The 27,182-nt window shown below is 40.3% G+C and overlaps 1 long non-coding RNA gene across 1 annotated transcript in view; it reads right to left on the minus strand.

Annotated features, from left to right (window-relative positions):
- The window catches only part of LOC123790175 (uncharacterized), a 344,552-nt gene that overhangs the window by 227,421 nt on the left and 89,949 nt on the right, over positions 1-27,182 (minus strand). The window lies entirely within an intron of this gene.

Here is a 27,182-nt window from a genome sequence, read left to right on the forward strand (position 1 = left end):
ACAATGTAAAATCACAGGGGAAACTAGGAGCGGGGGTGTTGCAGCAGCAGGGGTGGGGGTGGTAAATGGTAACTATGTACTCTCCACTGAAGTTTTTTGTAAACCCAGAATTGCTCAAAAAAATAATTTCAATAATTATAAAACAGCATCTTCAAACTACAAAATATTTTTTAAAGGCCTCCTATGTATTTGAAACTGTTGTGTGTGTTTTTTTTTTTCAAAGATTTTATTTATCTATTTGAGAGACAGTGAGTGAGCATGAGTGGGGGGAGAGCAGGGGGAGAAGCAGACTCCATGCTGAGTCGGGAGCCCTACACGGGGCTTGATCCCAGGACCCCGAGATCATGACCTGAGCTGAAGGCAGATGCTAAACCCACTAAACCACCCAGGCGAACCTAGAAACTATTGTTTATCACAGACTCCTGGTTATGTCACTGTTACCAAGTACTTTAGATCTAAATTGGGAAGATAACATACACCCATCAAGCTGTCAAGTAACAATCCAAGGATTCACGTAGTTAAGTGCACAGATGAATAGAATAGATGTAAAATGCTATGACCTTTCAGAGAAGAAAAAAATCAGCAGGGGGTTGAGAATGCAAATTTAAATCTCCACTTAGCACTGACTTTAGAAAAACAGGAGAATTAATAGTAAGTTTAGTTGCGGTGAAGATCAAGGAACAAAGAGTGATCACTGTAACACGTAGGAGAAACCTCTAGAACTAGAGATTCACAGACTCTGATGCAGAGGGGATTTCAAGAGGAGTAAATTTTGGAGCTCCCAGTAGGAAGTGGTATTTTGGGACATGGATATCTTCCCATCACAGTGTTTCTGAACCCTACCTGACTCTTTCTGAAGCTCCTCCTCTCATCTAGTTTGTTTCTGGGCAAAGTCTCTAGCTAAAGAAAATAAAAATCAAAACCTTAACAGTCATCGTTTATAGGAACACCAAACATATTCACTAATAAGCGTGTTACACGCTGCAGCTTGTAAGAGTGTGAAGGGAGTCTTCATGCACTTGTGTTTTGGTGTGCCCTTTGCATCATTAAAAGCCAAGAGAGGCTGTAGTCCAAGTCCAAGAGAGACTGAGTGAACACTTGAGTGAGACTCTAGGTTCAACTGTTTACCTGCTCTCTCCAACAAAAAAAACAATCACAAACAGGTTCTTTTTAATTCTAGTCTAGACAAGGTTTTGCAATGTAGCAGGTTCCTAATTGCAATAATTAGTGCCTGAGAATAATTAAGCAGACACCACCAAACATTTCTATTGGGTGAATCCATTGTCCTATTAATAAACAGCCTTGAGGTTACCTCTTTCTGGAAAAACCTCTTCGGCTGGTTTCATCCCACATAAGGCTCAAGCGAGGTTTGTTCCCATACATCCTGGGTGCTTGTGCCACAAATGGTCCTTCTTGTCTGTGAAAGCCCACAGAGGCAGGCTCTGCAGCTGGCCACTGTGGTGATGGTGTCCTGTCACTAATTAAAGGCAGTAACTATGCATTTAGTGTGAGAGCCATCGCACCCATTACTTGTGAACAGATGACCTGGATTTGCCTTCTGGAAATCTTCTTTTCCTCCCAGGTTAGCTACTTGCAAATTGGCTCTGTAAATATCCTTTCTCAGGGGAGGTACTTTATTTCTAATCCTTAGCTCAAAGCCCAAACCTGAAAGATGTCTTTTTTTTTAAATCAGTAATTTCATATCCCAAACTCTCACTTCATCCACAGCAACCCACAATAGCTCTCCAGCTGCTCTTCGTCTTTCGACTCTGCCTCTTACCGTGCTGGGGTGGATTTATTATTTCAGGAAGGCTTCCTTTAGACCCGTCTTCTTGCACCTCTCGCCCTCCCATCACCATACTTTAGAATGGGAAAACTCACTGTCAGTCAAAGCACTCCCTGTTCCCAGGGTAGCTGAGTCAGTGCAGCCCTGAGAGGAAGCTTGAAGGAGGCTGTTACAATCTATTCCTAGATGAAAGCGGTTCCTGCCACAGTGAGAGGTTGCTAATGACGCATGTATACACCAGGAGTGACAAAGGAAGAGGAGGAGGAAGCTTGAGTTGGAGGAGGGACAAGAGAAAGGGGACCAGACATAGGATCCGAGAAGCACAGCAAAGCTCGATGGGGACCACGTCACCTTTGGAAAGAACCGAATTTCAAGAACTCTGTTGTGGAACCGCATCTTTAGTGCCGGCTGCCCTGACATGGATTCCACGTCAAAATTCTCATGTGGAGTAGTGACCCCTGCACCTACGGACAAACACTGCTCAGCTCTGTGACCCCCACAGGATTTCTGACAAGCTACTGAGGGCCCCTGCCGGTGCGTGGAGAAGAAAGGAAAGGGGATAGTATGGAAGTTGGAGAGGGGGAGACATTCAACTGGGCTCAATGATTTTCCAGGCTCTGATCTAGGTCTGAAGAGCTAAATAGTAAAAAGTTTAGGTTCTGAAAGAGATTGTAGCATATTAAACTTCAAAAAGTTGTCCAAGATTTTAAAAAATACCTCAGCAATGTTCCTGCTGGTATATAAAATAAGGATCAGAAACTTTGGTTTGCCACCTAAGACTAACTTATCTTGGCTAATGCAAAATGCACTAGAAGAGTCTATGGAGCTCACTGAAATGCAGATTCTCCATTATTCAACCCACTGTCAACCATTTATGGAGAACCTACCACTGCCATGTGAGCTATCGGTATGTCACAAATGCCAAGAGTCTCGTGTCCCTTATCAGAGTCTCTAAGACCACTAGAAGGACCTAGGCCAAAGAGAGCAGTAACAGCTGCATGGATGATTTTGCTACACAGAAAAGGACTGTTTTCTCAAAAGTGAAAGATGATGAGTTTCCTTTCCTGGGATCCTTCCTGCCAGGAAGGAATACCAAGGATGCAGCAAGGCAAAGCAGCAGAAACACCGATAACTTAAATTAAGTTGGCTTTTAATCACAGCTTTGTCATGATTTAAAGGACTCATCATTCTCCTCAACTGGGAAACAGATTTAATGACCTCAAATATCTCTCCACAAATCGAATGTTATGATTTTATTATGGTAAGATTCGTAATTCCCAAATTTAAAAACTCTTTGATACACTAGTGAAAGATAATATAGTGCCTACCTGGCACTTTTCAGTTATACTGACTGCCTCTTCTTCAACTCCCACTGCAGTCTTGATTCCCCTCCCCACCCCATACCCATTTTCCTAATGTGTAAGGGTTCCCACAGGGAACAATTCTCTCTTAACATGAGCTTTTCTACAAACTTGAAGAAGGGATATAGTGTGAAAGAGTGGGAAAAGTTCTAGATGAAGAACGAGGATTCAGTCCTTCTAATTTCCACTGAGATTTTGAGAAAGTCAGTTCACTTCATTGGGCCTCAGTTACTCCATCTGTGATTCCCCTCGCCCAACGTCTATCGCCTGTATACTCGTCAAACTGTGCTAGAAACCTTCCAGGTTTGGGGATTATTTGTTATAAATGCCTTGTCTACCTTGGCAAGTACAGGGTTCATAAATATAGCACAGAGTTTATTAAAATGCAGATTCTCAGGCCCCAGACTGACTGCATTAGAATTTCAGGGCTAGGAGACAGGCAACATATTTTTAAGAAGCCCAGTCCGTAAATCTGATGCCTCTCAAAGACTAAAAATTGCTACAAGTAGGCATTTACATCCATTGATCATATGGGCAGCAATGAACGATGCCTTCTGAATCTTCTCGCTCATCGCACTCACAGAAAATGGCACTTATTATATGACTTCCTGGGGCCAAGAGAGGAAGTTCCCTTTACCTAGAAGCTGTATGGGGTGAGGGGGTGGGAGGCGGTGGCTCCTATACTCCTGGCCCTGCCTATCTGCAAAGCTGAGGGATGACCATTTCGGACCACCCTTCACTCCTCTGTGTGGAGGTCAGAGCCATCTAAGTTGGGCAGCTCAGGATCAGACGGGCAGTGGGGCCGGGAGACAATGAGGAGGGGCTGGGACACGGGGAAACACGCAAGGTTACGCACTGACATGACTCTGGGAGACCACAGTGGGAGGCCGCAGTGCTGCATCTGCCACATGAAAGATCCTGCCTCCAGACCCAGAGAGCTGGATGGAAAGAATATAAGAACAAGTGGGCTGGGCAAAGACTAGGGTTTGCTAAGAATAGCTCTAAAGGTTTTGCCAACTTTGTAAATCTGCTTATTTCTGGCCCCAGCTATATGCCCATTTTATACAAGGACCCAGTGCCAGTGAGCTGAAAAACAGCTTCCTCCAACCCACAACACCTACCGTGCGCCAAGCACCGTATTCAGAAACAAAGCAGTACATCCACACAGGGCAGGAACTATTCCTAGGCGCCTCTTCATTGCCTGCAGTTTTCTACAAGCCTTATCTTGGCCCAAAGGCCAGCTCTTCAGCAATGGTGCCTTCCCTCTTCCCCTCCCATCACCTGCTTGCGCAACCGTGAGCTTAGCCAAGTCACCTAAAGCAGGAATATCTAAGGGACAGCCCCACACCGGAGCACAGAGTGCATGAGTATCTGAGGAGTAATTCTGAGCACATGTGTGCTCCTCTGAGCAAGGCACGGACTTAGGATACTTAATACTAGAAGATGCTCTGCTCTAACAAGTGATGGTTGCCACATGGCTAATAAAATGTATCATCCGTGTGCACTGAAGAGCCCTTTTTAATCCTTAATTATTATCATTAAACAGGTATAAGTGCTCTGGAATTTCATACTGGGGCGGGGCTCTGTGATCTAGTACTTCAGTTTCCCCGGAAGGCTGGCTGAGGGCAGTAGGCAGCAGGCTCATAGAAATCTGGACGTAACCACAGACCACTCCCTTGAGTAGCATTATTTTAGGGACAATTGGTTGATGTGGAAACTATGTAAATTCTGTGGTTACTGGCCTTGGTATTCTCCTGGCTACACTGTTTCAGCCAGGTGCCTTGTTGATGGAGGTTACCATAGTCATCTTTCCAAAACCAGTGGAGGGAATTCCCCCAAATTTCCTAACATACCAAACAACCCTTAAAGGCACAAAATAAAAACTTTTGAAATAGATTCTTCAACTTGCTGTATAACCACTTCATTCATGTGTAATAAACCCAACCTGGGGCTATTTGCATTGCTTAGGACACCATTCTGTTTCAAGTTCATGTTCATGCCAAATGTGCCCATTCAGTGCTTGTACTGAGCTCCTGCTATACACTTAAGTCTGTGCTAGTTTCTGTGAGAGTTACAGAAAAATTGTTAGTCCCTACCATGGAAAAGCTTACGGTCAAAGAACAAAACAAGTATTGTCTGGAGTGGTAGAGAAAAGAGGCCAAAAGCACCAAACAGATTTGGGCTCACATTCCTGTCCCCCCACTTTGGGGGTGCCTGAACCTGGGTCCCAAAAGTAACCTCCTGAGTCTCCATTTTTCTGCTGCAATCTAAGGATCATGAAAAATACCCTGAGAGGCAAATATGAGAATTAAGTGAGGTAATGCTCATAAGGCGTTTAGTACAGACCTGACTCTATAATGAGGATTCAGTAAATGGAAGCAAAGATAGTGACAATAATGAACAAATAGTAAAAAAAAAAAAAAAAAAGATTAGATATCTAATTAAAACAAAAATTACACAATGTGGACTGTAAGTCTGATGCAAGTTTGGAAAAGAGAGGACCTGTTAGGGTTGAAATAATAAAAAGGTTTTATGGTAAACAAGGACCAAAGTTGAGTCTGGAAGCATATGTATAATCAGATGGGGGAGGTGAAAAGAGCTGCCATTCCAACTGAGGACAAGTACAGCTAGCAAAGGCATCTGAGTGGTCAGCATGCCGGGCTGTAGTATTCAAGGCTTCTGATTTCAATATCTTACTTTATAGTGTTTATTCTATTCATTTCAAGAGCCAACACCCTCATGTTTTGGAAACTGCACGCTTTAAAATCAAAAGTTACAGGTGAATTGTTTACTTTAAAATAGGGAGATTATTAGAATACGGAAGATTATATGGGTGAACCCTGTGTAATTACAAGGGTTCTTAATATGGAAGAGAGGACTGAACCCACCATGGCTGACGTTGAAGATGGAGGAAGGGAGCCATGAGTCAAGTAATGTGAATGGCTTCTAGAAGCTAGAAAAGACAAGAAAATGGATTCTCTGAGTCTTCAGAAGGCTGACAACATCTTGATGTTAGCCCACTGAGATCCTATTGGACAAATGACCTTCAGAACTGTAAAATAATAGATTTGGGTTTTTTTAAGCCACCCAAGTTTTGATAATTTGTTATAGCAGTGATGGAAAACTATCACATCAGGACAAGTTTACTGATGCAGATAGGCCAAACCTTCAAAACATGTTTAAATTTCCAAGAGCTCTTTTTCATACCAAGATGTTTTATGTTTTACACTATCTTATTCTTGCTTTATTGGTGTAACAACAGCCAGAGAAAAGGCAATACTGTCTTTAATTTTCTATAAAGAAAATTACCACCTAGAATTCTCTATGCAGCTAAAAAACTTTTCAACGTTGGGATCATGCAAGCACATTTCTGGCAAATACTGGTGGAGTTTACTATTCACAGACTCTCTAAAATTCTATGAGAATTACTCATAGATATACTTTTAAAAGAAGGAAATTGAACCTAAAAAGCAAAAAAAAATAATGTAAGTTTTTAAAAAATGGTAAGCATGTGAATAAATCAAAATAATCATTAACTATAAAACTACAAAAATAGCAACAACTAACGTGGAAGGTATAACAATACGGCAATAGTGTAATTCACAAGATGAGTGGTTTGATTTAAAGCTTCCTAAAACCCATTGCATTGCTTGGAAGGAGGGTAGAAATGTTGAATAATTTGAGACTTTAAGTCAAATATATGTATTAAAATGAATATAATATTTAAAGAAATAAAAATGAATGTCTATGTCCCAAAGCAGTACAGGAGAGAAAAGTTATTAAAAACCACCAACAGCAAAACATATCAAAACAATAAAGGCAAAAGGAAGAGAAGAACAAAAGAAAGAGAAAAGGAGGGAGGGCGGGAAGGAGGGAAATACGGTAGGCCCCTCTTATCCACAGTCCCCCTTTTCCACAGCTTCAATTACACCTAATTTGTCAACCTCAGTCAGGAAGCAGATGATCCTCCTTCTGATGGGTCACCAGAAGGTCAATAGTAGCCTAACACTCTGTCACAATGCCCATGTCATTCTTCTCATAGCATCTCATCTCATGGCATTTTATCATCTCACATCATTACAAGAAGGGTGCACAAAGTCTAACAAAATATTTTGGGAGAGAGAAAGACCACATTCATTTAACTTTTATTACAGTATATTGTGATACTTGTTCTATTTTATTATTAATTCTTGTTAATCTCTTATATATTGTGTTCATATATAAATTAAATTTTACCATAGGTATGTATATATAGTAAAAAACATTATACGTAGGGTTTGGTACTATCCATGGTTTCAGGCATTCCCTGGGGGTCTTGGAACATATCCCCTGCAGATAAAGGGGGACTACTGTACAGACCGATGTTTTTTCATGATTGACTCAGGTTATACATTTTAAAAAAATTTTTAAGTGATACTGAGTCCCACTTACATCACATTAGGAAGTGTGTAAGATTAATTTTTTTCTGTTACTGGTGACGTTGGCTAAAGTAGTGACCTTCAACTTTTTTCATTGTAAAATTGCTAATTATGCTGTTTGGAGTTAATACATAATTCTTTATTTATATAATATATAGTATTTAATATATTTATTTAATAAATAGTAAATAATATTTTGTTAAATTAAAAATAAGTATTAAAATATATAATACATTTAATAATTATATAAAATATAATAAATAATTATGTGATAACACTTAGTTACCACATAATATGTGCTATTAAGATTACTACTACTATACTAAGATTACTCATGAGTAATAAGTAAAACCTTAATAATGGCAGTTCTTGCCTGAACCAATTATTACTATTCATTTGCAAAGTGGTGATTTTATAACTGAATCATTTTTTCTACATTATTAGTTGGCAATCTCTGTAATGTAGAGCTTTCCCTTCTCTTCCATGCATGTACTCATTTAATCATTTTTAGTTTTGGCTCACTGATTCTTATTTTATTCAATGAGTTATACTTCATTACTATCATTATCTGCTGGTTAGTGGGATAGAAAACCTACCATAAATCTTTTTAGCCACCATCCAGTTCGGGCACCGTGTATGCCAAGTACTTTAAGGGGGATACGCCACTCATTTTGGTGTTAAAGGGAAAATATTAAAAGACTCAAGTGGCACCAAGCATCTCCTCCCAAACATTTCCCATTCTTTTCCCCCCAAATAAGGTAAATTATGGAATCTGGTTACTGTTCTTCAGAGTAGATGTGGCTAGCAAAGATGTGACTTCTCTTCGGGGAGTTCCTTAGCTAGGATCTCATCCTTTATTTTTTTTGCTTGTTTCCTGCCTTGTTTTTGCAGTAGTCATCAGGGTTGGGCTGAGTTTCAAAGCATCGCTTGTATGTGCCACAGTAGCCCTACACCTCAGTTTCTGTTGGTGCCCCGTCCTCATCACCACTGCTCACCTCCAACTCTCATTCATCACACCTGGGGTTCTGATCGGATATCCCTAAAACTGCTGGGTAATTGTGGAATTATTTTCATTAAACTCTAAGAGAAAATCAGCATTACCTTCATATATGAATGTAGCCATGACATCACATAGTTACTGTTAGGACCTACAACTTTTTCACCAACAAAAATCACCTACAACAACTGTAATGAGATAGGAAAAAACAGATCTTTCCATTTTTTCTGGCATTCACCCCTGCTTCCAATGTGTGATAGCTATTAGACCTACCAATAGATCTTGTTCCTTAATGTGTAGTAAAGAAGTTCATGTATTTCTGTATCTTATTTAGAAATTCTCGATAACTAAATTTCTGTATAATTGGCTTCCTTTCTAATCCTATGTATATTATGTATTTAAAAACATTACTCTGAGAAGAGGTCCAGAGGCTTCCTCAGACTACAATGGATTCATGGCACAAAAAGTTTGAGAACACTTACATTAGAGCCTATCATTAGTCTCTTTTGTCCAAGCTGCTACATCAAAAATAGGGAATCTTTCTTTTCCTTATACCCTAGTAAAACACTGTCAAAGCTTCAGTGGCCTAAATTCACATCCATAGAGACTGACTACTAAGAGAAAGGAGAAAATCTTTCTCTGATTAGGTTGGGATATCTACCATGAGTTGCTCACAGTTTATTATACATTTTGTATAAAAATATGCTTATTACCTGATCCTAAGCATAATTAGTTCAATGCTTTCTTCTTTTTTGTCAAATGGAGAAAGTCATAACCATATTCTGTCAGAAAATTCAGAACACACAATCTAAAACTTACTTTGTGTTCTCATCTTACCCAAGGGGCGCCTGGGTGGCTCAGTCAGTTAAGCAAGTGCCTCTTGATTTTGGCTCAGGTCATGATCTCAGGGTCTTGAGATCAAGCCCTACGTCAGGCTCCATGCTAGGCCTGGAGTCTGTTTAAGATTCTCTCTCCCTCTGCCCCTCTCCTCCTCCACCTTTCTCTCTCTCTCAAACAAACAGACAAACAAAAGAATGTTTCTTTCCATGTTGCAAAAGATTTAGAACATGGGCTTTGGGTTAGACAGATAAGGATTTGAATCTTCAACTCATTACTTACTATTTCTGGAGAGTTGGGGAAATTATTTTTCAACTATACTAACCCTCAGTTTTCTCATCCTTAAAACAGTGCTGATAAAAACTACGTGACAATATTGTTGGGTCAACTGAAGATCATACACGTAAAGCACCCAGCATAATTCTTGGCTCATACATTGTAACTATGTAGTGTATTCACCCAAAATGTGCATTTAAACTACACAGACACACAACAAATTAGTCAAACACCTCTGGGAGGGAATGAGCTAACACCGGGGAGGATCATGACCTAGCAACATTGTGACGTCATCCTCCCAATTTTGTTTATTTTCTTCTATTCCTCTGGTGAGATTCAAGTCCTACTCATAGAATGGTATGTGGACATTTTACATCTTTTTTGGGTTGGTTTCGTCATGCTGAGTGATGAAGGTTATTTATCTAGTCAGTAGAAATAAAGTTGTAAATGTGCTTCTACTTTGCCACCTCACCGCTCCTATCACTTTGATAGAGTGCTGAAAACTTCTGGAATGATTTACTTGGTTTTAGGCAGATTAATAGATACCGGAAACACACTCATTTCCATTTCAAGTTCAGAGGAAATTGTGTCTCTGCTTTGATCCTTTCTTGATTTCATAGATGGAGACAGCTTCTAGGCCAGTCTTTTGACTGTGAGATGAAGAGGCTAGGACCATGTCAGGTACACCTTAATGAGCTTTACATCTGCTGTCAGAAACAATACATTCAGTTCACTAAGACATGAAGCCTAGTGGTCGGCCTAAAAAAAAAAAAGCCCTTTTGATCTGTGTTTCATGAAATAGACATAAGGAGTAATTTTAAAAGGAGACCCCAAGTGGACAACGCCATTAGTTTAACAGAAGCAATGTCATCTGCCAGTGATGGACATCGCAACCTTAATGTTTTTAAACTGGAGGGATCCCAACACAGAACAGAACCACTGGAAAGTTCCTGTTTTACAAAGTGAAGGGTGGGAATTATTTGATCAATATAGAAGAAACCAAGTGCCCCTGCCGCTACTTCATACTTTCCCCCAAAGTTATTTTTCAACTGGTATCAATTGTAAACACTGTATTAATTAAATTTCTGCTCAAGGACAATAACCAGATGCTATCGTCTTTCGATGCGCTCTCGGGAACAAAAGAGCCAGACAACTCTGAGCTTCTGGTCCTTCTGTGTTTGGGGTAGAAGGCAAATGCAGGGTTGGCCATTCACTGTGTTTATAATTGAAGCAATGCATGATATTTCTTAATGAAAAATGACAATAAACCCTGTAATAAATACTGCTAGATAAATGAGGGAGGTTGCAGAATTATTTCAAGAAAGACCACTGCTTAAGACAAGAAGACAGGCAGACAGACACTTCAAGTTGCTTTTTCTTTCGAGCATCTCTGATTTAGTAAATAACTGCCTGACCAAAAGACTTGAGGCAAACTACATACAGCGGAGGACTTGGCTCCTGCTGCCGCGTGGTACACTTTGAGAAAGCCAGGGAGGTGTTCCCCTGTAGCTGCTGCCCTGAGAATAAACCGCCTGCGTGGGGCATCACTTTGCAGTCCTCAGAGGGATCTCGGTCCCCACCGCACCGCTCTTAAACTTTTATTTTTTTTTTCTGAATTATTTTAATTCAGTTCATGAAAGTCACAGGTGCATGCAATCTCTAGCAACGTGCAGCTCTCGGCTACTCCAGCCGTCAGAGGAGAGAGAGCCCCCGGTCAGGGCTTCCCACAAGCTCTTCAGCAGCCTGAAGGAGAAGGAAATCAAGCTCAAGAGCTAAGTGAGACCACCGACTTCAAGTGCAGAGACTGGAAGGAATTCAGCAGAGTGATAAGCAGCTAGATCTGGGCAGCATGACAAGTGCACACGCTGTCTTTGATTCTTAGTGGGAGTGACCGGTGTTTTGACAAAGACTGAAGTTTGATCAACTGCAGCGGACCCCAGTAAAATCTCTCTCATTTATTGCATTTCCAATGTCACTTGAGCTGAATTCTCCTAACAACACCAGTTTCAAAAGGTACAGGCACCCCTATGTTTACTGCAACATTATTTACAACAGCCAAGATACAGAAGCAACCTAAGTGTCACCTGAAAGACGAATGGATAAAGATGTGCTATATACACAATGGAATATTATGCAGCCATAAAAACAACGAGCTCTTGCCACTGCGGTAACATGAATGGAACTAGAGTATTATGTTAAGTGAAAAAATCAGGCAGTAAAGTACAAAATACCATAGAATTTCACTTACACGTGGAATCAAAAAAAAAAAAAAAACAAGCAAACAAAAAAACAAACAAGGCCCCCTATTTATAAATACTTAAGAATGGAAATATCAAGACATTAGAGCATTAAACCAAGTGCATGTCATTCTAAACATGGGGTACCTTCTAAGCTTTCACAGCCCAGAGAATAATTTTCATTATGGCATATTTTTCTCACCATATAATATAGATGATCTTACAGTTTAGGGATGGGCTAACTATTAGATAATAAAAGCTTAGAGGCCTACATGGAGGGCAGGATGTGACCTCACTTTTGTACCCTCATCAGAAGCTTACTCATGCTTCTTGTTGCCTTATTGTTATCTTTCCGCCCCTTTCGTCTCTGTCCCCTTCTCTCCCTACACATATCTCACATAATGAGGAAGCAAGGTCTCATGTGTTTGCATCCTTGTGAAAGCATTGGTCTGTATCTTGTTTTGTTTTTAAAGGAGTCAATAAAAAAAAAATAAACTTCGTAGAGTGCTGCACAGACAGGGGTTTGGCATATATCACTCACCTTTGCTTTAGTCACTTCAAAGAATTTAGACAAAAACAATGTTTTCCGAATACTAAATATGCCTTTATAAAAGTTAACTGGGACTTTTTACTGGGATGGAGATAGAAAGTCTAATGGCTTAGATGATTTTTTTGGTTTAAATCTATACTTATTTTATGAATGACATGGCATTGGGTTACATTCAGGAATGGAGATGGGACCTCCAGAACTCCTGAGAAGTGGGTAAGCTGGGTGTAAGCCTCTTGGGTCGCTTTCACCCAGGCTGTCACTGTATCTGTTTGCCCGGGGGTCCCCTTTAAGCTGCAGCTCCTGACGGCAGCTGTGCCGAGGGTTCTGGAGAAAACTCTGCTCTCTCCATGTATTACTTTCCTGTGAGACTGTACCTATTTAACAGATACAGGGTGCCCCTGTAGAGGTTCATCGAGGGCCAGGCTCACAACTCTTTCTTGGCCCCCAACCAAGAGGTACGCGGGATACAAAGATCAATGAGTATATAGTAACTGAATTTTAATAAGACCATTCTGTATCACATATTTGTATGGTTTAAGATCATTAGCACTTGTGGTTTGAGAAAGTAGGCTAATATGATTTTTTTTTATATTCCAGGGGATATAAATAATTTCTTTCAAACGTTTATTCTCTGGTATTGCATTATTATAATGTTTGTGTGTTGAGGAGGGAAGCAGAGGAGAGACTCCCCCTTGCAAAAAGGGACTACTCTCTCCCTCAAGCCCTAGGTGGTCCCAGGTGACAGGCACGCCCTGGGGAGCAAGAACTCATGATTTCTCTATCTGTTCACTGCTGTGGCATCATCTTCTAGTGCAGAATACTCTCATTTTATTTGATTTCCTCATCCAACACAGAAAATACTACTACTTGTCTCGCATAAATGATGGGACATACACGAAAGTAATAAGCCTCGTCTAGGTAATAATAAAGATAATTGTACTTTGAAGCATCAGCTAAATGTAACACTGATAGCAACATCTAGTACGTATGCTAATGCCAAAAAATGTGTTCTTTGCCAAATGTGGCCTGGACCTCTGGTATCTACTGGTCCACCAGCTGCCCAAAGAGCTGAAAATGCTAGATGCATTGTTGTTCACATGTTTAAAACTGCCATTCCTGTTATCTTCAGAACGTGAAACAGAATTACACCGTTTAAGGTTCGTAGCCCTGTATTCGCCACAGAACACAATATTTCACCCTCTTAAAAAGCCTCCATTTTCAAGGGAGTTTTTCTTAAACTGCAAAACAATTAGTGTGGCATAAATGTCAAAAGCACTGTACGAATAGCCCACCAATCTAAAGCTATCCAGAAATGAAACGGAGCTTATACCCGATCTAGGCATTGACTTTGAAGCAGCATCACAGAGCTAGTTTGTATTTACTGAATTGCAAATGTAACTTTGGCTTAGTTCCCCGGACTTCAATTTATCATCCATGTGTGCAGAACACGTGCTATTCAAAATTCCTTCGAAATTTTCGAAAGTGGCAATTATTTGAAGTAACGGTGTTGACATATTTGCACCCAAGTGCCTTATGACAATTCCTATAGCACCCTTCTTTACGAGATAGTTTAAACATGCTTTGTTGTTAACAGGGAGTCATGCAACTCTTTACATTCCCGCGAATTCGATGTGTCATATTTCGACGTGCAATGATATTTAAGATTTTCACTCCCTGGAACAAGCTCATGAGTGACCTTGCAAAAAAAAAAAAAAAATCCACAGAAGGCTAAGAATGCTGTATTGAAAAAGTAGTAAAATATCAGGTAATTATTCAATGACAGTGGTGAGTGATTGGAAGCAGCTTATGAGAATATGAGATGAGACGTACAGAGAAATAAAGTGTGTGCCTGGGGCTTCCTGAATCTGTGGAAGCAGCTCGGGGTGGTTGTGAGTGTCGGGTAGCTGCCATCTGCCTGCTGGCCTTGGTCAGCGGCTTCCCTTGAGGCAGGGAAGGATCATATTCAATCTTCTCTTTCCTGGTTTTTCCTTTGACCCTCCCAGGATTGATACACCAAAGGGTGATACGTGTCTCTGTTGTGAACAGAGAACAGGTCATATGAGTTCTCTCCAGACACGTTTAGGGAGGGTCAACACAAGCTGTTAGCGATGTTAACTTGAAATCATCAGTTCACATACGTCTGTGCACACAAATGAAAGGAGAAACAACAGCCTGAATAGAATAGTCCTTGGTGGATAAATTGCCTGGCTATTTTTTAAAATGAAAAAAAAAAAAAAAAAAAAAAAAGAAACCCAGTATTTCTTATAAGTTTTCTTACTTAGGATTTTCAAATTCCCCTATTTCCATCTCTCTCGTTTAATAGGCCCCAATTTTGAGTGTAAGCTGCTGGTTGCCAGGGTTCAGATCTTTCATTAATGAACTTGTGAAGCTGACCAGCAGAAACTATTCACCTAGGGACAAAGTGCCCTCCAGGAGTGAGGTAATCCGAGGTAAAATGGACTGAGGACAGTAACATGTGCTTGATTACAAAGACCAGAGTGCAGTGTGTGTGCGTGTGTGTGTGTGCACGCGTGCACACACCCGCACATGCGTGGCTACTGAGAAGGAAGCAGTATTTGTCTCTGGAACTCCCTGTGGACTTAAGTCCAGGTCCTGAGGAAGTGGGGAAAGGGAAAATGGTGCTGTGAGTAACAACCAAAAGGGCTATTTTCACTGAATCCTCTGGAAGACACTTGAGGCATTTATAGCAATGTTTTGCACCAACGTTCCAAACTTTAATACCAAAGCTGAAAAAGAGATCTTCTTTGTTTCTGCATGAAACAGCCTGGATTTAGCCCCTTGAGAACGTCCACATTCTCAGCCTGGATTGCAACCAAATGGCTTCACAGATTCAGTAGCAGCCACAGAGAGCCAGAGGCAGTCAACAGGATATGCAGTGCACAGTGCGATGGCCCCGAAGCGGCCCAGAGCAACAGGGGACTGACAAGATGGCCCAGGCTACATGGCCACTAGCAGGCTTGGTCGTCAGGTGGGAGTCCCAGAAACACCCAGATAAGACTTTGAAGCAGGGAGAGGTCACACAGGAATGGACAGGAAGGTTTATTTCTGTTAGTATCAGACCATTCATAACCTCCATGCTTGTGGAACCTGTGGAAGCATAGATCATACCCATCCTGTCGTGCGGAAAAGTGGATTCTTTCAGGATCCCAGTGACCCTCCTTCTAACAATCACTGTTCTGTCTTTCAACCACAAGCTTCACATTAAAATGTTCTCAGGACACAACTCTGATGAGACTAGCTTTCTCGTGAAATATTCTCAACCCACTGACAGGAGCTTTGAGATTTTTTGTGATAAAAATAACACATTGAGGGTGATGAGGAGACATCCATTCCCAAGAATTGGGAGTAGGGGAACAAGGCTGACTTTGGGACATTAAACTAGAAAAGCCCACCCATTCTATGTGGTCAACCATTGATGGGAATCAACCAAGAACTTGTCTGCAATCATGTATCTCTACATATAATTGGAATGAGGAGGAAATTTCTCTGGGACCTAGGGTTATAAAAGGAATGTAGTTCAATAAGCAATAACCTAAGCAATTATATCACACTCTATTTGGGGACATACAGCGAATGGCTATCTAGTTGACTGAATGCTTAGTTAGCATTGGGTTTACGTCTCATTTAATTCTCCCAGCATCCTTGATAGGTAGGCATTAATATACCCATTTTGCAGATGAAGAAACTGAGGGCTCTAAAAACTCCATCAGGTTAAGTTTTCTAGGTGGCAAAGCCAGACTATTGATTCAAGTCTGTCTGATTTCAAAGAACAAGAGGTCAGGGTATCAGAATCCCCTAAACAAAATTTCTGAGTCAGCCCCCCATTATAATTTAATGAACCTTATGGTGCAGAGGGCATGACAGATTAAGTAATTCCTGCCCCTTCAAATTTCAGTAAGACATTCTGTTGAAAACTAGGTGAAACTGAGAAACAGTATAATGATCAAAGAATGTGGAGGTTTAGACAAAACTGAAGCTCTACAAACCCATGAAAACCAGTCTGTGTACAAAGCTCCATTAAACTTGAATGAGAACTAATTCTCTGTGGAGGAAGAGGAAGATCAAACTGTTGTGCCGGGAACTACCTCTGAAGGCCATTTATTCCAAGTTCAGGATGGCACTCCTGAGACCTTTAACTTTCAGATTGCACAGCTGAAGCATAAAGTTGTTTGTTGTGTGCTATGTTTGGTGTAAGTTTGTCTCACTATTTCTCTACTAAGAACTTTTTTAAAATGGGTTTTGTTATTATAGCACTTTTTACAACAGAAACTATACTTGAACAGCTCCAAACTGTACAAACCGTACAAAGCTTCTCCTCTCAGTGGGTTTCTTATTTCTGTGTGGAATCTCTATCTTGCAGTATCCTATAAATAAAGATGAAATTCTACCCTTTTCTTAAAAAAAATAAAAGACATTCTTTTGCTCATTCAGCCATGGGAACCACTAACCCACAGATAGACAAAAAAAATAAGACATGCCCATTCAAGCACTATTTAGGTGACTAGGGCCCTTTCTAGCCAGCAAGCGTTCTACTCTTTCAATGGATGTGACCATTTATGTGACCAAAATTATGATACCCTGACATGACTCAACACTTGTTTTCTTATGTATTTCCTTTGTTCCGGTCCTAATTCACAAGCCTTATGAAAACGTGGCTCTTCATGTAACTTGTCCAAGAAAGAACATACTGACTTGCCCCTCCAGACATTCTAGCCCTTTCATCGAATCTTAACAGCAATCTCTGTGAGTGTGGTTACTGTGAATCTCCATTGTCCACACAGTGTATGTGCCAGAAGATCATGCCCTGGACCTCAGTGCATCCAAGAAAGCAAATGCCACCCTGAATGGGTGACTAGCCACAGCCCTGTCCTGGTGATGCACATCTCTGCTCTCAGAGGGCACAAGCCTACTTTCCACTTATCCTGGCAACTGCTGGTGTTAGAATTTGGTAAGGAGAAAGGAGTACTGGATGGGGAGACACAGGGTTATAGACAAGTTCTTAGTGAATTGTCACAGATGGTCAATCACACAAAGTATGTGTATTTTGCCAGTTTGAGTCTGAAATGATATTATCTTCTCTATCACTGAGTTACTGATCATTGGGTATCTCACTGATGCCTCATACATTTAAAAAAAAAAAAAGGTTACATTAACGATATAAGAATATTTGCCCTGACGCTAAAAGGTGAAATCCTACCAACTTAAGCTTTGTGGAAGTTTTAACAATATTAAATTTCAGTTTAAAGATAGGCCAGAAGGGTAATTATTAGAAACTGTAGTTATAAGTAGCATTTATTAGAAAGATGAGGTAGACCTTTGTTGCTTGTGTTGGTGAAATCACATAGGTGTTTTGTTGTTGGCAACAACAACAATGAAAAATCTCAAAACCATGTTAAGTATTTTCAAGGATGGAAACCACCATATCTGTGGAACAAGGCAAATGTTTGAAAAGCAAAGAAGACACCAGTTACGTAATATGTTCAACAGGTGGCTTCCAATCCAAAGACTCAGAGTGAGCCTGTGCATAGGCAGATTTTTCTTCTGATGCAACTGCTCAGAAGTCATCTTGTCGGCTGCACACGGAGGCAGGCCAGGCTTGGCCCATGATCTTCCCTCTTAGTTCCTTTAAGGAGCCAAAGCCCTTGATGGTGAAGCTGGTGGGAATGAAGGAGCAGGACAAGAAGGGAGTGGGAAGCTGAGCCTTGACAACTGTCATCACGAGCTCGAGTGAATGCCAAGCACCGAATCACCTGAGATTTTTCCATTGGAATAAAGATTTGAGGGATTGAAAGCATTTTTACTGGGTGCCAACTTTCTGCATCATTTGTGAGGGTAAATTCAAGTAGTTGATCGACTTTTTAAAAATATAGTTCCAGGAAGGAGAAGCTATGATGCACATTACTTACAAAGCAATCAGGTAACATGTCCAGACTCACATTTTACAGCTGATCATTTCTTTCAGTACTGGAGGGCCCTCGTATTATAAGACTAACGATTTAACTTCTCATTTACTGGATGAACTATATCCTCTTAGCATCATAAAGTCCAAAAAGCATGGTATCAAGAAGAGTTGGCCAACTATGACTGAGGAGACCAAATCTGACCTGTGGCCTATTTTTGTAAATAAAGTTTTATTGGCACGCAGCCATGCCCATTTGCTCAGTATTGTCTATGGCTACTGTTGTGCTGCAATGGCAGCTGCACAACATGGCAGAGACTACATGACTCATAAGTCCTCAAATGTTTACTATTTGGCCCTTCATCGAAAATGTCCATCAAATCCTCATTTAAGGAAATATTTCTAAAAAGTGGGTTATGAAATACTCCTTTTCCACAAAATCTCAAAATTCTTTCTTACCAGCTTTACCATAAAACTGTAAATAGAGCAGCAAGATATTATTGATGAATTCTAGGGGGTTCAAACAATGCTAGACAAATGGAAGGAACAATTTGAAAACTGTAGTGACCAGTTTGGTTCTTTCAATTAATTAATTAATCTCATGATAGCTGAAAAGGTTGAAGAATTAAAAAATGCTTCACACTCTTTTTAAAGGACACATTTTGAACTCTCAGTTTTACATCCAGTGTCTATTATCCCCAAGAAAGGGTTGAAGAAATTATTATAACAAGAGAGCATTTAGGGAATAAAGAAAAAACTGGTTAAAAACTGTCTGACTGAGATATGTGTACCCCCACATCCAGTGCAGCGTTATTCACAACTGTCAAGATATGGAAATAGCCTAAGTGTGTCCATCACTGAGGATACATGGACAAAGAAGATGTGGCATATATGCAATGGAATATTATTCAACCTCAAAAATGAAGGTATCCCTGTCGTTTCCAACAACATGGATGAACCACATTCATTCAGAGGGCTATATAAGTGAAATACGCCAGACCAAAGAAAAAAAAAAAGTCAATTCAGAGAAACAGCAGAAAAATGGAAGTGGTTGCCAGGGGCTGGACTGGGAGAAACAAGGAGAGGTGGGTAAAAGGGCACAGACTTTAAGTTTTAAGATGAACCGAGTCTGAGGATTTAACGAAAAACATGGAAACTATTGTTGATAACATTGTTTTGTATAATTGAAATAAGCTAAGAGTGTAGAATTTAAATGTTCTAACAACACAAAAAGGTCAGTATGTGAGGTGATGGATCCGCTCATTAACTCGATGGGGGGAATCCTTTTACAATGTACGTGTATATCGAATTATCACATCGTACACTTCAAATCTCAATTTGCCAATTATACCTCATTAAGCCTGGGGTGGGGGAGGCAGGGGAATTGTTCAAATGGCTTCATACACATAAGGTTTGAATTCTTATTCCATGGACGCAGGTCCTTCATCTTCAAAAGAATTTTAAAAATTAGATTTTTTTCCTAATTTGGACCCTTCTGTTTTAGACTTTAAATGACATGACTGAAATAATAACAGAAAAGATCCTTTTATAACGTGCAGAGTTACATTCGTGCAACAAAGGTTCATTGAGCATAGACAAAGAAGCAGGCCCTGACCTGGGCCCTTGAGCTGTCCCATTAGAGCACAGAGCTTCCTCTCCCCCCCCCCGCCCCCCACTGTGAGAAGTGGAAATGCACCTGCCCCATCTGAATGGTTTATGGCTGGTCTCACTCATGGTTTTCAGAGCGGAGGCCTGTCGACACACTTTCCTACTTGTGAGCTCAGACAGCTACCACCCAGAATGATTTTTAAGTCCGTTAATGTTTACCAACTTCTTTAATATCCTCAGATTAAAAAGGGCACATTAGAAAGAAGTGGCCGTGCTGGAATTTGGGGGCCATTCAAAAATCCAGCCCAGCGAGTCTCATGGTTTGTTTTCAACATTTATTTAACCTCCTTCTGCTATCAAGAAACCTGAGAGCCCTCTGAGGAAGTTTACACTGAAGGAAATGGAGAAAATGTACATTGTTTTTGAGTTGTTTGGTTAAGGCCTGTGGATGGCAAGAAAGTGTGTTTTATGAGTGTGAAAGTTTGCCCAGCTTGTAGGGATGTGGTAGGTTTAAGTTTTTGTGCCAACCAAGATTGGATATTATGCCGTGCCTCCTTAGAAAAGCAAATATTGTTAGAGCGCTTGAAATAATCTTAAGTCTGTCCTTGAAATAGCTATAAATGAACTTGGCTTCTGTTCAACATAGGCCAGTGCAGACAACGTGCCAGGGGGAAATGTTTGTGTCCACCCTGAAATGGCCAGCTGTCCCCATGCGCCAAAGAATGGGGGGCACAGAATTGCTGGATCTGTGGGAATAAGCAAACAGTGCTGTTTTCTCCACAGAGAGAACTCATTTCCCTGTGCTTTCTACTGACAATGTGAGCGGTATTTACAAAGGGGTTTGTATGCAAAAGAAGCATCTCCCAGGGCAGTGGCAAATATTTACCCCAGCCAATCTCAGCAGCTACCCTACCCAGCCTGCTTTCCATAGAACCAGGTGATAACACATTTCAAAGTGCTAGTTTGCGAGGCAAGTGTTTACTGGCATAAAAATGCTCTTTAATTAGTATTTATCTCAGAGTCAGGGTGACATAAGTTGCTAATTATGCTGATACAAAGCCAGACTGAGATATTCTTGTGTGGAAGGGAGCAAAGGGCAATAGGCATGCCTTTTGGATTTGAAGTATATGTGTTTAAATTAGCTTGATTTGACCCTAAATTAGCTTGGACACAGTCTGGCCTTTAGTTAATCTTCAGTTAAAATAGTCTTCCTAGCAGGTAAGGAGCTGGTGTCAGCTTTGAACATGAATTTCAACCTGTATACAGCATAGTTAACTCAATATATCATCTCTGTGCTTCCTTAAGGTTACTTTTTACCCATACGTGGATTAGTGGGAACTTTACACATCTCTCAGGAGCTACTCTGTAAGTGCTAAAATAAGTATTTTTTTAAATAAAAAAAAATTTAATGGAGAAATATATTTCGTTTCCATTGAAGTTCTAATAAAATATTTCATTAGAAATCTTCCTATATTAAACAATTTAAAATATATGCACTGCTTATAACAGGGTCTGGTACCTATTAAGAACTCAATTAGCTATATATGTGTATTTTTCATATATTTACAAAGACAATTATTTATGATGTGGTTTTTAAGAAAGGAGAGTCTAGAACACATTGTTCATTTCTCCCACGGCCAATAATCATAGTTAATGCTTGCATATCATTTGTTATGTATTAGTCCCTATTCTAAACACTTAATGTGTAATTCAGTTCATTCTCAGGCAACCCTATGAGATAAATACTAGTAATAGACCCATTTGGTCTGTTGGGGATAGTGAGGCACAGAGTGCTGAGTAACTTGCCTGGGCTCACTGCGTTAGTAAGTGGCACAACAGAGATAGGAACCCCGAGCGTCTGGGTCCAGTCTGTGCCCTTGACCACTCTGCCTTCGCGCCAGTCAAGAAGTCAGATGTATCCAGGAGCTAGAATAAAGCGACGCCCCATAAATTCTCTCTTCTCCGGGACTCTGTTAAACACTTCTTACATAGCCATGCTTTGTTATCATGGTGATAGGTGCTCACTGTGATGAACCCAACACAGAATCATTCCATTTGAATTCCGTTTGAGTCGATAAGAGACTGCATATTTAATGTCATGTTCACAGTTGACAAGATAATCAACAGAGAGCATAACAGAATTAACTTATTGAAATACTTTATGAACCAGGACTCCTTACCCCTTCCAGCATGCCAGATCATGCCCATATGATACGAGTGTTCGATAGTTAGGGAGACAGATTTCAGATGATGACTTTTAACCTCACGGGAAATACATCAGAGTTGACTGCTGACAGGGAACCTTGCCAGCTACAGTAACACTGAATGTTTACTTTCCAGCTGCTTAGTTTAATCATTGCCATATTTCTGGAGTCTTCTCACAACAGTAAGAATATTTTATCTACTCATTTCTTTCCTATTAAGAGGACTTTTTGGTTTTTAGCTTCTAGCAAGCTGGGTGACTAGAACCTGTAGGATGTTAATCTATGATTTTGAAACACTTAAGGATTTTTGTCTGCTATGCCTGCACTTTTGTTTTTCTCTGATAACTTCAGAACAGAGTATATGCCCCCAAAACAAAATTCATTCAGCCTATTTTTACAATACAGGAATAAAACCACTGTTCAAGGCAAAGATAAAAGCTTTCATATTATTTGGTTATTTCTATTTATAGTCTATTTCAACCATAAGATTTACTTAGAAAGCACCTCAGGTTCAAGTCTACTTGTACACAGAATGAGGTATGTGTTAGCCATACAAAATCAGGGTAAAGATTGGTGCCATCTAATTTGTCATCTTCTTTATTATGTTGGTGGTAGAGTCTAAGGTTCTAAGAAGGGAATGAAGTACTATGTAGGCTGTAGGAAAGGATTATGTTACATTTCTTTAGAGACTTACTTATTTGAAAGAGAGAGAAAGAGAGCAAGCAGGGGGGGAGGGGCAGAGGGAGACAGAGAAAGAAACTTAAGTAGGTTCCACTCTGAGTGCAGAGCCTGACACGGGGCTCAATCTCACAACCCTGAGATCACAACCTAAGCCAAAATCAAGAACCCAACATTCAACCGACTATGCGACCCAGGCGTCCCTATGTCACATTTCTTAATCACCAGTAATTGCGAAGTAATTTACTGAGTTTAGGATAGATAACTGATTTACACTGTAGATTCACATGCATTAATTCTGGTCCATGATGAACTCATACTGACAAGAACTGTAACTTCCTTTATTTTCAGCAAATCGACTTAATTTCTATTTTCATAATCCTCCTGGGTTGGCAAGGTTTTTAGACAAAAAGTCTTTTCATGGATTTTCTCAGCCTGGTTACTACTCTTCTATCAACTGGTCACATTGGACAGCCATTTCATATTAGGGGCCTCCTCTGTTCCCCATGGTGCTAAGGGGGAACCCAAGCAGTCCTCACATCAACTTTACTTCTCCCAGGATTCCAAAGAGAAGAATCACTGTTTAATTTAGGGAAAATAGCACTATCCTCATTCCTTTGGACTAAGAGACTGTGCCTCCAGCCCCCGTTTTGCAAACCTCTTTATTTCCTATTCTTTGCACAACGTTGTAAGCAGCCACAAAGTCTGGAACTTTAGGAAAGCAAAAGTCATTTCCAGTTTGAACTGCAGGTAGTCGAGTGAAAGTTTAGGGATGGAAAGGAGAAAATCTAAGAGGAGTAACATGGACTAATATTTCAAAATAATGTCCTGATCTATATGCCAAGAAGCTATGGAATATGGGGGTTGACAGCAGATTCTGAAGTCAGACTGCTTGGTTTGACTTTCAATTCTACCACTTACTAACTCAGTCACCTTCAGTAGCTGAATTTCTGTGCCTCAGTTTCCTCAGTTATACCAACAGTACCTAGCTCAGAGGCTTGTGGTGATTTGTATGTGAGTTCACAGACTTAAAGCAGAGAAAACAGTGGCTGGCACAAGGTAAGTGTGGTACCACCATTAACTGCTGTTATTATCAACAATATTAGCATTAGGACAAAAGTCCTTACTTCTTACTTGCTCCGTATTGCTGACATAAACAAAACCCTCAACTTAGAAAGTCTGAACAGTGAGTTTGATGCAGGCTTTCTTTTGGATGGCTTTAAAGGCAGGTGTGTATATGGAATGTGATTAGTTCTTAGACTCCAGGAATACTTATTTGAGGTTGAGGAGATAAGGATCAGTTCAAGGTTCAAGACTGTCACATTCGACAAATCTTTAATTCTCATCATTAAGGAACACAGAACAGCCTTCTTCTTATCCCTTATGAGGTAATACAATGTATTGGAGAGAAAGCTTTGAGAAACAAAAAAAATGCCCTCAATAAATTATGTACATTCGGGGAACTTTATTGAAAGGACAATGGCATAAACACAATGCATCTTATTAAAGGACTAACCACAAGTAATACATTCTATGTTACTTAATGGACTGGCTTCAATAAAAATTTCACCTATTACTTTACTATTATGTGGTTTTTAGGCATGAGGCATTGTAAGAAACACAATCTTCCATTAGAAGAATGATTGTGCTTTATGGCATTCAGTCAGACATTTAGAGTTTTCTTTTTCCTTAGAACTTATTTTATTCATTTGGTTTTTGATTTGTTTTATAGTATTTTATTGAGGTTTTTTTAGGTTTTTTTGTTTGTTTGTTTTTAAAGATTTTGTTTACTTGAGACAGAGAGCACGAGAGAGCACAAGCAGGGGGTGCAGCAGGGGCAGAGAGAGAAGCAGACTCCCTGCCGGGCAAGGAGCCTGACACAGGGCTCGATCCCAGGACCCTGAGATCATGACCTGAGCTGAAGGCCGACGCTTGACTGACTGAGCCACCCAGGTGCCCCTTGTTGAATTTTTTTTACACTTATATTTTTTTCAATTCCAGAAGTTCTATATCCTTTTTTTTTTTAACTTCGCCTGCTCATTTTCCCACCCAGTTTCTTTGAAATAGAATTGACATATGACGTTGTGTTAGTTTAAGGTCTATGACATAATGATCTGATACACGTAGATACTGTGAAATGATTGCCACAGTAGATTCCCTTAACATCCATCACCTCATAGTTATAAATTTTTTTCTTGTGATGAGAAATTTTAAGACCTACTCTCTTAGCAACATTTAAACACGTGATACAATACCGTTGAATACAGTCACCACGATGCACATTACAGCTTCAGAATTTATTGATCTTACTCTACCCAGCAGTTTGTACCTTTGATCACCTTCACCCATTTCCCCCACCCCCCTCCCCTGCCTTTGGCAACTACCATATAGTTTTCATAGTACTTATTTAATATTTTACAGCACTGCAGTAAACAGTGACAAAGTACTGAAAAAAAAGGAATAATCATATTATTATTATAACTCAGAATATTATAACTCAAACTACCATACAAATAGGATTGAGCCCTTAGCATGAACTGACTGATCATAAACAGGGAACCAAATGCTAATTTGTCTAAACTGAGTGATAAATTCAGCTTTAAGAAACAGTGTCAGAGAATGTTGTAATAGCTGTTATTTACCAAGCATCCCTATCACTTATCAACACCTCTCCTGCAGCCACCAAACCACCAGCCCATCCGCCATGGATTATTACAATCACTTCCTAACTCGTCACCAGCAGCCAGAGCTAGCCTCATAAAACACAGTCAGTTCATGGTAATTTCCAGTGACTCCGCAGCTCACTGAAATAAAAGCCAAAGCCCTTGCTATGTCCCACAGGCCCTAAGTGATGCACGCCTCCCTCCACAGTGTCTCTGAGATACCAGTCCTTCGATGCTTCTCCCTCACAGATTCCAGTCACACGGCCTGAGGCGGAACGTGGCCTTTGCTGAGCTCACCACCCGGGGTACCCTTTCCCCACAAATGTACATGACTCACTGTCATTCACGGGGCTTTACGCAAATGTCACCTTCTCGGTGAAGCTTTTTCCAGTCATCCTGTAGAACCCTGTAGACTCCCACTCCCCATCTACTTTCCATGCTCTAATTTTTTCTCTAAGTACTTACCATGATTTAATAATATGCTTTGTATTTTCAGGGAACCTGCAAGGGGTCAAGCATATTTCTCAGTATTGCTCCCTGCTCTCTCCCCAGCAGCAGGCTCACAGTAGGTGCTCAGTAAACATTTGTTCAGTGAATGAATGCTTACTCCGTGTTTGGAACTGTGCCAAGCCCCTTACAGGGACTGTCTCATTTAATCTCATTTCGATCTTAAGAGGTTGGAGTTCCAGGAGAAGTAAGTAACATGAACTGACTTATGTTTTATTAGGATCACACTGGGTACTCGTGACAGGGTGGCAGCTATTGTAACGACCCAGGGCAAAGGGGCTGGTGGTCTGGAGCAGGGAGGCTGCAGGAGAGGTGGTGAGCCCTGGTCAGATCTCAGGAAAACTCTCAGGAGATGAAGACACTGAACTAGAGAAATTAGAGCTCTTGTTCAAGGTTACCTAGTCATCGTGTGGCAGGCATGAGGTTTAGGTAAGACAAGCTGACTCGTATCCACTGGGCTCTGCTGTTGTGTACCCCACAGACCTTGGAAGACAACAAGGCTTCAGGTGAATCCTTCCTGTGGCAAACAGTTTAACACTCGGTTCTCAGCGACACGTGGCCAATATCTCTATGGCCGGTATTCTTTTTGAGGACTAAATATATACAGCACCTCTCATACAGTCAGATAGTAGATGCTTGACAAAATGTAGCTAACCAGGGATCAACCATTTTGTGTAGATATAACCAAGGTTGTTTATATTGTGCTTTTCTGAAAAGAACTTGTTAGATGTGGTTTTATTTAGCTTTGTTGTTTTTGTTTTTTGGGTTTTGTTGTTGTTGTTGAAAACATAAATGAGAATATTAAGGTATATGTCCCAGTCTCTGCCTAAGGAATATTTTTAAATGAAAAAGAAAAAGAGGAGGAAGGGGAAATGACAAAGGAAGAATCAGAGAAAACAGATACTGTTTTAATTACAGCATAACCTCTATAAATCATTTCCCTAAATTAACATCTATAAAATTCTCAAGAATTTGACTTTCTGGATTCAGCTTGTAATTCATTTGATAACCTGAGCCAAATCTGTGAGTTGCCCTAGCAACCAATTTTTGTAACATAAAGAAGTGCTAGCTGTTAATTGGTATTCGGAGTTAGTAGCTGGTGTCTCTGCTTCGGTTTCCATGGTAATGGACCTGTCATTT

Source organism: Ursus americanus, chromosome 5 (genome assembly GCF_024610735.1).
Source record: "Ursus americanus isolate L20-20 chromosome 5, mUrsAme1.1.p, whole genome shotgun sequence".
NCBI classification, from domain to species: domain Eukaryota; kingdom Metazoa; phylum Chordata; class Mammalia; order Carnivora; family Ursidae; genus Ursus; species Ursus americanus.